Raw genomic sequence first — 13,589 nt, 5'->3', positions numbered from 1 at the left:
CCTCTCTGGGTCACCTTTGCTCCTCCCAGCGCACTTCACATCCATGTCTTGTCCCACCACCCACATCCAGTCTCTCTTTACTCCTCATTTTGTAAGACGATGCCATTACTGACCTCACCTTTCTACCCATGTTTCCCCACTACATCCCAAATTGATGGCGTCTGCTTTCCACCCTGCAACCATGATTAAGTCTTCAGTGAATTCTTGGCGGCTTTATTCCTAAACTTAAAAATGAATCATGGGGGACTTCCCTGGTGGTGCAGTGGTTAGGAATCCACCTGTCAATGCAGAGGACACGGGTTCAAGCCCTGGTCTGGGAAGATTCCACATGCTGTGGAGCAGCTATGCCTGTGCACCACAACTACTAAGCCTGCACTCTAGAGCCTGCGAGCCACAACTGCTGAGCCCACTGCCACAACTACTGAGCCCGTGTGCCACAACTACTGAAGCCCATGAACCTAGAGCCTGTGCTCCGCAGTAAGAGAAGCCACTGCGATGAAAAGCCCGCGCACTGCAACAAAGAGTAGCCCCCACTCGCTGCAACTAGAGGAAGCCCGCGGGCAGCAACAAAGACCCATCATAGCCATAAATAAATAAATTAATTAATTAAAAAAATGAATCATGGAACTTGAATTATTATCACTATGTAATAGTGTTCACAGCAGAGCCAATTATCGTGTCCAGATTAGGTCTCCTTCTCCTAGATCCTAGGTCTCAATTCTTGCATCACTCAGAAGAGAAAGACTTTAGCATCAAGGAATCAAGACATTAGGAATCAAGTTTAAATGGAATCTCCTTTTTCATACTCAACTTGTACCAGCATTTCCCATCTTCTAGATGATACTATTTATTTATTTATTTTTAGTAAATTTATTTATTTATTGGTTACACCGGGTCTTCGTTGCTATGCGCGGGCTTTCTCTAGTTGCAACGAGCGACAGCCACTCTTCGTTGCGGTGCGTGGGTTTCTCGTTGTGGTGGCTTCTCATGTTGCGGAGCACAAGCTCTAGGTGTGTGGGCTTCAGCAATTATAGCACGCGGGCTCAGTAGTTGTGGGTTGCGGTCTCTAGAGTGCAGGCTAATTAGTTGTGGCTCACGGGCTTAGTTGCTCCACAGCATGTGAGATCTTCCCCGACCGGGGCTCGAACCCGTGTCCCCTGCATTGGCAGGTGGATTCTTAACCACTGTGCCACCAGGGAAGTCCCTAGATGATACTATTTAATTCTTCAAATCCCATCACTGCTTTCACCTCTACCTGCACCTGATTTTACCTGGTGACTTCGTTCCTTAGCCCTGGGCTCCTGAGCCAATCTGGATGCTTCTAATCTTCCAGCTGTTGTCCTGTGACCTTCTTGGGTAGGATATTCTGTCATAGGGGTCTCTCGGCATTCTCTTTCTTTGTTTACTACCTTGTTTTACAAGATAGCTTCCTAAGAAAGGCAGGTGAACTTCCTGAGTCCTTGCCTTCCTGAGTTCTAAGTCTACCCTCACTTTTAATTAACAAAGAATTTTAAGTTAGGACTCATTTTCTCTCGGTACATTTGTTCTCTTTTTTTTTTTTTTGCTGTACGCGGGCCTCTCACTGTTGTGGCCTCTCCCGTTGCGGAGCACAGGCTCCGGACGCGCAGGCTCAGAGGCCATGGCTCACGGGCCCAGTGGCTCTGTGGCATGTGGGATCTTCCCGGACCGGGGCACGAACCCGTGTCCCCTGCATCAGCAGGCGTACCCCCAACCACTGTGCCGCCAGGGAAGCCCAGAACATTTGTTCTTAACCTTATTTCTGTGTCCTTATTTTCATACTCTACTACGTATTTTCTTTTTCTTTCATTGTTTTATCGGCAATCACATTTTTAATGTCCAAGAGTTTGTTCTTATTTTTACCTTTAAAAATGCATCATTTTTAATGATTACAATATCTTTATGAATGTTTTAAAATAAACTAGTGAGGTTTTTTAAAATTTTCTTGTTTCCTGAATATTTTTGTGGCTTTTTATCGTGATCTTTTCCTTCATGTTGCCGGTGTTCCTCAGGTAGCTGAGCATCTTTGGTTGTCTGCTCCTGTTTCAGGAGGAGACTTAAGGAAGCCTAATAAGGGCTCTGAGGAGGTGGGGCTTGTAGGCTGGCCAGTGTTGCTGAGATGAGCAAGCAGGGGCCGGTCTTGGTCAGATGCCTGTCGGCTGGCTACGTAGTGCATCGGGGGTATAGGGCTATTGCTCCATCTCCAGGCTTCTAGTTAGTCTCCCTGTTTTCATCCTCACATCTCACCCCACATCTTCCATCACACTTACTTTTCCAGGTATGAAAACTCTTGGGAATTCAGTAGTGCAGGTGGGTTCTCTTCATTCATCAGTAATCAGTCTCTACCCTCTGTTTTTCAGAAACTTTTTGAAATCTCTCATCTACTCATGATTCCCTTTCTGTATTTGACATAGCTTTGGGTTTATACTCTTCTTATTTCTTTACCATATTTTTAATGTGGTACCAATCCATGTTTTTCTCCTGGCATCTTGGACCAGCTGCCTCTCCTTTTAGTTATTATTTTAAATAAAGAGCCCCTGTTTCTCCATATATTCTTCCTAATGTCTTCATTGGTCGCTGCAGAAACGCATAGACAGTAGTGTTATGGATTGAAGTGTGTTCCCCCCAAAACAAGCCATGTTGAAGTCCTATCTCCCAGGACCTTAAAATGTGACCTACTTGGAAGTAGGGTTGTTGCATATGTAATTAGTTAAGATGAGGCCATACTGGAGTGGAGTAGTCCCTTAATCCCATATGACTAGTGTCCTTATAAGAAGACAGCCGTCTAAAGACACAAAGACATACAGGGAGAATGCTGTGTGATGACAAAGTCAGAGATTGGGGTTATAGAGCTGCAAGCCAAGGGACACTAAAGATTGCCTGAAAAACCATAAGAAGCAGCAGAAGTCAAGGCAGGAGTCTCTTTTATAAAAGTTTCAGAGGGAGCACTGTCCTGCCAACATCTTGATTTTTGACTTCTAAACTCCAGAATGAGAGACAATAAATTTCTGTTGTCTTAAGCCATCCAATTTATAGAACTTTGTTATGGCAACCCTGGAAAACTAATGCAAATACAGAGACAGCAATTAAGAGCTTGATAAGCATTCAATCTAGAAATATAGAGGTAACTTGCAGAAATACCCCGCCCCCCCCAAAAAAAAGAAAAACAGGTTGAAAATAGTTACTTCTGGAAAGTGAGACTATGGCTAGGAAGTAGACAAAGGACTGTCACTTTTCATTATAATCCTTTCTGTACTACTGCATTGTTTTCAGCCATCTTCTTGCTTCCCTAGACATCATTCTGACTTGTGATCTAGTTTGTCAACATTTGTGGCAGGCAGAATAATAGTCCCCCTGCTCAAAGTTGTTCATGTCCTAAACCCTGGAACCTGTATATATTCACCTTATATGGTAAGGGGGAATGTAGGTTCAAGATAGAGTTAAGATTGCTAATAAGCTGACCTTAAAATAAGGAGATAATTCTCAGCCCAATGTAATCACAAGAGCCCTTAAAAGTGAAATAAGGGGGCGTAAGACGAGTCAGAGAAAGAGATACGATGTCAGAAGCAGGTCCCTGGAGCGAGGGTATGATGTGCTGTGAGGATTCAACCATTGTTGCTAAATACTTTGAAGATGGGGGAAGGAGAACATTCATAGACAAGAAGTGTGGGTGGTCTCTAGACAATGAAAAGGCAAGGAACTGATTCCTTCCCGGAGCCTTCAGAAAGGTGTGAGGCCCTCCTGATACTGTGATGTTAACCCCCTGAGACCTGTGGCAGACTTCTGACTGCAGAACTATGAGATAATTAATCTGTATTGTTTTAGGCCAGTAAATGTGTGGTCATTTGTTACAGCAGCTGTAGGAAACTCATACACCATCTCTCTAAAAATGTAGGCTTAGAGCTAAAGCATAGTACCCCGGATGGGAACTAGCCATCGCTGAGTACCTTGGAATTCTTCTCTTTCCTATCTTATCTCTTAATCTAACTATAAAGCTGACATTTGCTTTTGTAGCTGTCACCAGATTCTATTTTCTCATACTAAACTTGCAAAAAATGAAAGCCCATAGGCTATAATGCCCATGGGGAGGTAACATTTACCATCTTGCCGTTTCCATTATACTGGCTAAGGGCATAGACCTTGGAGTCAAGAAGAGCTGGGTTCTAATCCCCATTCGACTCTTTACTAGCTGTGTGATCTCAAATGAGCCCATTTAACTCTTGAAGCTTCAGTTTCTTCATCAGGAAATCAAAGCTAGTAACAGTACCAGCTCCTGGGGTTCTTGTGGTATCTAAATGAGATGATGTATTTCAAGCACTTAGCACAATACCTGGCCCGTGGGTAGTGCACAATATAAATAGTACCTTAAACTTGAAAAGTGAAGGAATGGGCTGATGCTGGGTTTACACCAGGAACTCTGATTCCTGTTGCTATTCCCAAGGGCTTCAACTGAAAATTATCTGACTCTCTCGCTTTGTTTTGTATATATGGTAATATATATGGTATCCTGGAATACCAAACAGGTGTGTGTGGGTGTTGAACCCAACACGTGGCTCACAAGTGTTCTTAGCATACTATTAGATGAAGAAGTTTGTATAGTCAAAACACAAACTTTAACTCAGTGGTTAGAGCATGGTAACCACTCTTTCTCCCTCATCCCATCCCATGGTGTGAAGACTGTCAACAGTGCTCTTGGGATGACTGAAGATGATGAAGTGGTCCTCTGCCTTTCCACCTACAATCCCCTCATTCTGAGGTCTTCATTCTGAGGCCTTTGTTCTGAGATCTACAGTCTAGATGCTTTTAGCTATTGGCTACCTGCTCATTCTTTAAACCATCCCCATCGACCACCTCACCTACAGAACCTGTTCTGATTTCAAGACCTGGAGGGAAATTTTAATTTCTTGACTTCATCCTCACTGACTTGTCTGCCTACCTCATCCTCCCTTAAAAGAATGCCTAAGATTAAGAGAATGGGCTCTTGAGTCCATTCACATCAGACCTAGATTCAAAACCTAACTTGGCCACTTGGGAGCTGTTTGCCTTTGAGCAAGTTGTTTGACTTCTCTCTGTACCATGTTCTTCTTCTATAAAATGGGAATACCATTTAAAATAGAATGCACACTTGAGAGGATACATGGGAAACACTGAGCAGGATGCCTGGCACCGTAAGGCTGAATAATAGTGATAGTGATAATAATGTCATTACTACTTTATTGCTTCTTTATTCCTTCAGCCTCTCTACAGGTCTCTTTTCCCAGCCTATCCCCTGAGACTCCATATCTGGCAGCATTCCTCTGCTAAGTTGAGTTAGAATCCTTATGATGTTAAGTGTATAACTGGTCCCCATAGTTTATATAATTATACATTAGTTTCTGATTTAAGCAAAGAATGTACTTCAATATGGCATCATTTAATAAAAGCCTAACCTGCCCCCTACCTGGCAGAGATGCTGGGAGCTTATTAAGATAATGTCTTTCTAGTACTTACAGCCCCTTGAAAGACATTCACTAAATAAACAATGGTGTTTGATTTTTGCGTTGTTTGTTTTAGTTCTTAATGCATCCTCTCTGAATTGTATTAATAGGTCCTCTGCCGTGTTTCTCACAATATGGGCACTTGTTAAATGCCGCTAAATGGGGAATGGGAGTGAAGGTTGCTTCTATGTGCCTCTGCTTTGCTCTCACCCTCTTCCCTCTTTCTCTCTCCCTCCTCCCTCTGTCTCTCTCCTTCTCTCTATTAAACCTGGAATCCCCCTCCTCCTTCTGTGTTGCTAGTACACTGATTTTCAACCTTGGCCGCGTATCAGAGTCATTTGGGGAGCTTTTTAAGCTTCTTGATAGCCAGGCAAGATCCTAGACCAATGAAATAAAGACCTCTGGAAGTGCGACCCAGACATCAATGTTTTCTTGAGTTTCCTAAATGATTCCAGTGTGTAGCCCAGGCTGACCAGACCCCAGTCAAATGACACATGAGAACAGAAAATTAGTATTTAATGTTTACTTCTACTCAAGCATGAGGGGAGGTCCAGTGCAATCTCTTTTCTTCTTCCAGTGAATAACAGTACCTGGCAAAGAATGAGCATTTAAAACACATTTCTTTTTTTGGCTGAAAGTATACCCTACCCAGCCCAAAGGATTTCTCCATGTCTCTGGACTTCTGTAACAGTTGATGTGAATACCTCTTATTAATTATGATGATCTATCAATTTGGTTGTTCAGATTCTCTGGGGTAAATAATTCTACAATTTACAAGTAATTTTATCACACTCTTTAACATGGAAAATAGATTCTTGTCATGTGGTGTGAAGACTGCTATCACCCAGGGGTGTACTAGGTACTGCCTGACAGTCCAGAGGAAGGCCTGGGATGCAGGGATATGGAGGAGAAAGAGCACAGACCTTCCAGGGTTCAAATCTCCACTCCACTATTTGCCTACAGGGACATAATCTCCCCCTCAGAGCTCTGGTCTCCATTTCGTGAAAGAGGGGGAATGATACCCACTACTCTGGTGGTTAGAGTCATTGAAGGCACAACATAAGAAAGAAAACACTGACTGTCCTAGTCAGCTCAGGCTGTTGTAACAAAATACTACAGAAATTTTTTTCTCACGGTTCTGGAATTGGGAAGTACAATATCAGGGTGCCCGCATAGTTGAATTCTGGTAAGAGCCCTCTTCCTGGCTTTCAGATGGCCACCTTCACTGTGTTTTCACCTTTGCTGTGTCCTCACAGAATAAGAACAAGCTCTCTGGTGTTTCTTCTAAGATCGCTAATCCAATCCTACCAGGGCCCCACCCTTATGACCTCATTTAACCTTAACTATCTCCTTGTAGTACTGGTCTCCAAGTCATAGTCACAGGGAGCCAGGGCTTCAACACATGAATTGGGAAGGACACAATTCAGGCCATAAGAGCAAGCACATAATATGAGCTCAATAATATTAATATCCCCTCTCTAGGTAGGTCAGTAGGTAGATAAATAGATAATGTATAGATATAAGAGCTATCTATGTATCTATCTATGTATCTATTTTTCTTGAGAGAACCAAAAGAGCATCAGGGAAGAGAAATCAAAACTAGATCTTGTAGGTTGAATAGGAATGTCTTAGGCAAACGAAGGTATTCCAAGCAGAGGAAACAGCAATTCAAGTCTTTTAAAAGACATAGCATGTTTTGAAATTAGTGAAAACATCACCAGTTTTCACCAGAACTTGGAGTTGGCAAGAGAAAGGTTCATGGTAGAAAATACAAGAGAGGTAGTTTGGAGGCATGTCATTAACAGGCAAGGCTACCAAGCTGAGGTTGCTGGGGTTTTTCCTTGGGTTAAAGGATTCCTGTGCCAGTAGTTACCTTTTACCTTTTCTTTTTCCAGATAACTAGTTGAATTCTTGAGGGCAAGGATCTTGCCAAATGTTCTTTTGTAATCCATCCCTGAACCTAAGACACTGCCTTAAGAATGTAACAGGAACGAATTGCTCCATAACCTCGGCATATAAGAGCTATCATATCTTTTTTATTTGTTCAGTTTGCATTAAAGCCAGCTAGAATCTCCTTCCTCTGGGTTGGCGTGAAATACAGCATTACTTTCCTGGGTGGTGGTCAGCGTGGGAACAGATCTGCTTCTCCTTCATCTATGCACACTGCCTCTCCATCTATGGCAGTGTCTCCTTGACTTACATTGCTATGTTTGCTGGCTTGTCTTCCAGCAAAGCTCTACTCCACTCCTTAAATGCTCTGTTCCACCCTCAGTGGTAACCTTGGCTCCAATCCTTAGCCCTTGGTCCTTACAGATGCACAGAATTATTATTTTCTAAAGTGGTGTTCTCCACCTCTAGGTGCTGCTCTGCTACTGGCTTGGCTCTTTGTCCCTTCCAGCTTCAAATTTCTTTCTATCTCCTCTTGAGTCTTTAGATATTTTTGTTAATAATTTTCAAAACACAAAGCTTTTATTTCTCTCCTTCACTTGGGCAATCTGAATCAATTGCATCGATGGGCGTGACCTCTGGAACACAAATGCCTGTTTAAAATAAAAGCCTGATTATTATATAATGAACAATATTCAGTTTACTAAATAGTTAACTTAAACATAAATATATGTATATATTTATGATGAATAGACATATAATTTATACTAATGATAATTACAAATAATACAAAGACATAATAACTCCACTGCAGCTCTGGTATTAATTACCAATGCTTCATGTCGCTTCTGTTCCACATCCATATACTGACAATTTGACATGCCCAGGAACTGTGCTGGGTACAGAGGGCATGGAGATGGCTATGATATCATCCTTGTCCTCAAAGAGGTTAGACTTTAATTCATGAGTAAGACAGATACATGGTAATAGCTAAGGTAGTAGGAACACCCTTATTAAGGAATGATGGTTAGGCTGACACTGTTGTTTTATCATGACTCTGCCAAGCTTCCTTATTTACTGTGCTATTTCTGTGTTAGCCTTGTGACCAGCTTGTCCATATCCAGAACCTACATTGGCCCTTATTTCCTTAGTCAGTTCCTGGTAAGGTATAACTATGCCATGCTGTTGAAACAAAATAACTCCCAAATCTCTGGATGGGGGTATTGACATATGAAAAGTTTGTTTTTCTTACTCATATGAAGCCCCATATGACTAGAGAACACAGACTGCTCCATGTGGTCACTCAGGGAACCAGGATCTCTGGGCTCTTTACCTCTTATAGGGAGATGGTGATGCCACCATCTCAGCATATGGTGCAGTGGACTGTTGCTACCCCCAAATGACACACATCATTTTTGCTTATAGGCTAATGAATCAGAACTTGTAACAGGGCCCCAAACTAATTATAGGAAAGGCAGGAAGATGTAGGGGAGCCTATAGATTATTTGGTGATTATTACTGTTGCTGTCACCAGAGTGGTGATTTTAGAGAAATTATTAGAGAGTGAGCTTTGAAGAATTCGAATCCTGACTCTCTGTAAGTTACTTTTGGAGTCTCCATGGGCACAATAAATAGCGTCCCTCTTCCCTGCTGTGTACTGAGCATGTTAAACAATAAAGTAAAAGAATAAAGATGGAGGCCAGAATATCATCTCTATTAATGATGCAGGACATGTCATAGGATGTGGCTTTATTCTTTTAGCTAAATGGTCCCTTTGGTGGAATCCCAGAATTAGGCTGACTCCTGGATCAGGTGAGACTGATGGCATGGTGGAACAGAGGAGAACTCATGTCTTGTACAAGACTAGTGGCTCCCAAAGAAGGAAGAGGGAAAGTGGAGATGAACAGAGCATGCCTACTTACTCTTCACCTACTTCCCAATTAGGTCATCTCACCTCTCAGAGTAGTACAAGGGAAAGCGTTTTTCATGAACTCTTATTAGTTGTGTCATTTGGGTCAGTCATCCAGCCTCTCTGACTGTCAATTTGCTCACTGATGAAATGGACATCATAGCTCACATTTTCTCTTCTTGGGTCTTTTACAAGTGCTGGAAATTAGGAGATGTACTAGACTCGTAATGCAAAAGAGTTCTTCAATTGCCTTCTGTAAAATGCTCATGAATACTTGCGATACAATTACTTATGAGTTTATGAGACCAGATGGCTTAAAACATCCCCCACGCCCAGCATGCCCATAACTTTAATAATCTTCTGAGCTGGTTCTCTTCCAAAACCTGTCTGCTTATTACTCAACATGCATTTCCTCAACAACCCTTTAGGGTTGTTCCTGTTCTTGGTAGTAAATGTCTGAAACCACCCTTTTTTCAGCAAAAGCGAAAGCTATCCACTTGATGTCCCTCCATGGAGGTTTCTATTTTAACTCTTTTTGACTGCTTCCATGTGGGTTTGATTGGCACTAGGAATGGAAAATACCCAAATCAAAATAGTCAATTTCAGAAAAATGAACCTTCCATTTCCCTAGTGAAAGACTAATTAGTCTCTGGCCCAGAGAGTCTAAGGTTGAGTCTTCTCAGATAAGAAATTACTCTTTTAAAATCTAAAAGATTTTTAAAAGAACTGTTTTAAATGAAAGTATTAAATTATACAATTATATGTGTAGACTCTGCCATGGAGGGAGTTATTTTCATGGTATAGGCTGAATCCAGCATAAAAATATTTACTGCTCTGAAATGTCAATATGAAATAATCAGAATCTAAATGTTTACTGTATAATCAGTCTCCATTCATCCATTCACAATGTTCCCTGAGGAACGCTGATTACACTGAATTTGACCACCTGGATTCTCCTAGTATCTTCAGGCTTAGGGGAAAAAAGTGCCAAAGTTTCACTCACAGAAATTTTCTAACAACTTTTTAAGGAAAAGACTTTGTGGAACAGGGAAATATGCAATGATGATGACTTCCGTAAGTTCCAAATAACACCCATAGCCCAGAAGAGCCACCCTACTGGTCTCCCTCGGCCATATCTCCTAGGTCCAACCTCAAGTCACTAAGTCAGTAAATCTTCACAGATCTTCATCAACTCTGTGACAAAAACTGAGCTAGGTAATAGGGATATAAATGTGGTCCATGTTCTTGGGGAGCTCAGAATCTAGTGAGAGAGACAGATAAATGAACAACCAAAGACAATGCATTGTGATAAGCCCGATGTTAAGAGTAAGCCTAGTGGCAGAGGGTTGGAAGGGTCCTCTTAGAGAGGACCATCAAGCCCACTCTCAGATATTATTCCAAACTGAAGGCAAAGGCAATTTTGTCTATTTTATTAATTTGTGTGCAATTGGAAGAACAATTTTAACTTACTGTAAAGACTTCATTTTCAACATTTATTTTAAAAATTAACATTGAGTCTACCAATTCAGTGATGTGGAACAAGGTTGACTATAGGTGACAGCCTTGTGAACATGCTGGAGATGGCAAGGGATGACCCAGAAAGTTCGAGACTACACAGCAGGAGGCCAGGGTTTAAGTTGTGTGATCTTGGGTTAAAAATAAGTGCTTTCTCCTACCAAATGTAAAATAGATAGCTAGTGGGAAGCAGCCGCATAGCACAGGGAGATCAGCTCGGTGCTTCGTGACCACCTAGAGGGGTGGGATAGGGAGGGTGGGAGGGAGGGAGACGCCCGAGGGAAGAGATATGGGGATATATGTATATGTATAACTGATTCACTTTGTTATAAAGCAGAAACTAACACACCATTGTAAAGTAATTATACTCCAATAAAGATGTTAAAAAAAAAAGTGCTTTCTCATAGCTACTTTTTTTTTAATTTAATTTGTTTAGTTATCTGAAAAAGAAGGGAGCTGGACCAGTCGATCTCTTAGGTTCTGTCGCCTCTGAATACCTATAATATTAACTAGGAAACATTCTCATTAAAAAAAAAAAAATTAAAACAGATCCTAGAAATGCTTCAGCAGGAAATGATATTAGCCTAATGTAAGTTACATATTTCATTCGCTTGTTCAGCAATCAATGCATCAACATAACAGGTCAAGATCATGGACTTTGGGATCCATCAGAACTGGGTTTGTTCAAGCTTTGTCATTTTACTGGCTTTGAGGCCATGAGAAATTTATTTAACTTTTCTGGGCTTCTTATCTGTAAAATGAGGAAGTTAAAGCTTGTCTCAAATGGATGTTGTGGGAATTAAATAAGATAACGTTTCTAAGAGCTTAGCACAGTACTGGACACAAAAGAGACTCAATAAACAGTATTGTTTTTAATGACTACTTCTGTGAGGTGCACACTGCCCATGGTGCCAAAGTAAAACCGAGTCCCTGCTTATAATCTGGGAGAGAGAGAAATATAAATCATCATATTTTGTACACATGAAAAGTATATAGTAGAGGCATGAATGAAGTAGTATCAGAGCACAGGAGGAGTGATACTGACTTAAAGCATGAGGTAGGGGTAAGGTCTAGAGACAGTTATACAGAAGAGGTAATATTGTCAACTGGATTTAATGTACAAGGGAATTCTCTAGGCAAGCAAGGCAGGAAAGGGCAAAGGAAGGAGCATGAGCAAAGGTGTATGTGATTTGAAAATAATGAGCAGTCTGATTGATCTATGGGTGAGACCAAGAAGGCAACCTGGGGCCACCTTGTGAAGAGTCACATGAGAAAATTTGCGCTTCCAATAAATAGGGACCCATCAAAGGTTGACTTACTGCATATTTATTTTTAATTTTTTAGACTTCAGATCTTTTTAATATGTTATTATTTTTATTGATATTAGTGTAGTATTTTTTTATAAATTTATTTTTATTTATTTATTATTTTTGGTTGTGTTGGGTCTTTGTTGCTGCGCTCATGCTTTCTCTAGTTGCACCGAGCGGGGGCTACTCTTCACTGCGGTGCGTGGGCTTCTCATTGCGGTGGCTTCTCTTGTTGCCAAGCATGGGCTCTAGGTGCGCAGGCTTCAGTAGTTGCGGCACACGGGCTCTAGAATGCAGGCTCAGTAGTTGTGGCGCACGGGCTTAGTTGCTCCGTGGCGTGTGGGATCTTCCCGGACCAGGGCCCGAACCGGTGTCCCCTGCATTGGCAGGCAGACGGATTCTTAACCACTGTGCCACCAGGGAAGCCCTAGACTGCAGATCTTTTACTGAGTCAGCTTAGTACAGTTGGCTGTAGATCTTTTAGACTACAGATCTTTTACTGAGTCAGCTTAGTACAGTTGGCCCTCTGTATCCATGGGTTTCGCATCCTCAGATTCAACTAATGGTGGACCAAAAAAATTTTTTTTAAAAATTCTGGAAAGTTCCAAAAAGTAAGACTTGAATTTTCCACATGCCAGCAATTATTTACATAGCATATACATCGTATTAGGTATTACAAGTAATTTAGGGATGATTTAAAGTATAAGGGAGGATGTGCATAGATTATATGCAAATACTATGCCATTTTATATAAGGAACGTGAGCATCCTCGAATTTTGGTATCTGAGGGGAAAGGGAGACTAGACGTTCTTGGAACCAATCCCTCATGGGTACTGAGGGACAACTGTCCTCTATTGCCCCCTTGGTCTAAATTAGGGGTAGACAAACAGCCTGCAGACCACATCTGGTCTGAGGCTTAAGCTAAGAAATGTTTTAAATGGTTACATTTCAAGTGGTTATACAAACAACTACATAATATGCTTGATTTTGCCCCTTGATCACGAAGCATGAAATGTTTATTATTATTGTCATTGTTGTTGTTATTTGACCCTTAAAGAAAAATTTTGCTGGCCACTGGTCTAAATGATTAATGTTAAACTCATAATATTTTGATTAAAAGGCCAATATGTTCATTAAATTTATAAATATTGGCTTTGTGCCTACCATGTGTCTAGAATTGTCTTTCTCCCTGAAAACATTCTTTTTTGTCCAACCTAACTTTTGCATTATGTAATAGATTCAGGATTCATGACCTAGCTCTCTTCTTTCCTGCATTCTTTGGCTTTTGGGATATACTGTTTATTCTCTTTTAGATCATATGATAATTGTCAATTAAACAATGGGAATTTTGTGTTTTTCCACTTTTTCTTTTCCTTCCCAGCAGTTACCCAACAATTCTACTGGTATCTATTTTCTTTGCCTGAAAATAAGAATTTCCCTCTTTTCTAAGTGTCCTAGATTGCAATTTTGTGCACG

Source organism: Stenella coeruleoalba (genome assembly GCF_951394435.1).
Source record: "Stenella coeruleoalba genome assembly, chromosome: 1".
Lineage (NCBI taxonomy): Eukaryota > Metazoa > Chordata > Mammalia > Artiodactyla > Delphinidae > Stenella > Stenella coeruleoalba.
This window is presented reverse-complemented; position numbering follows the sequence as displayed.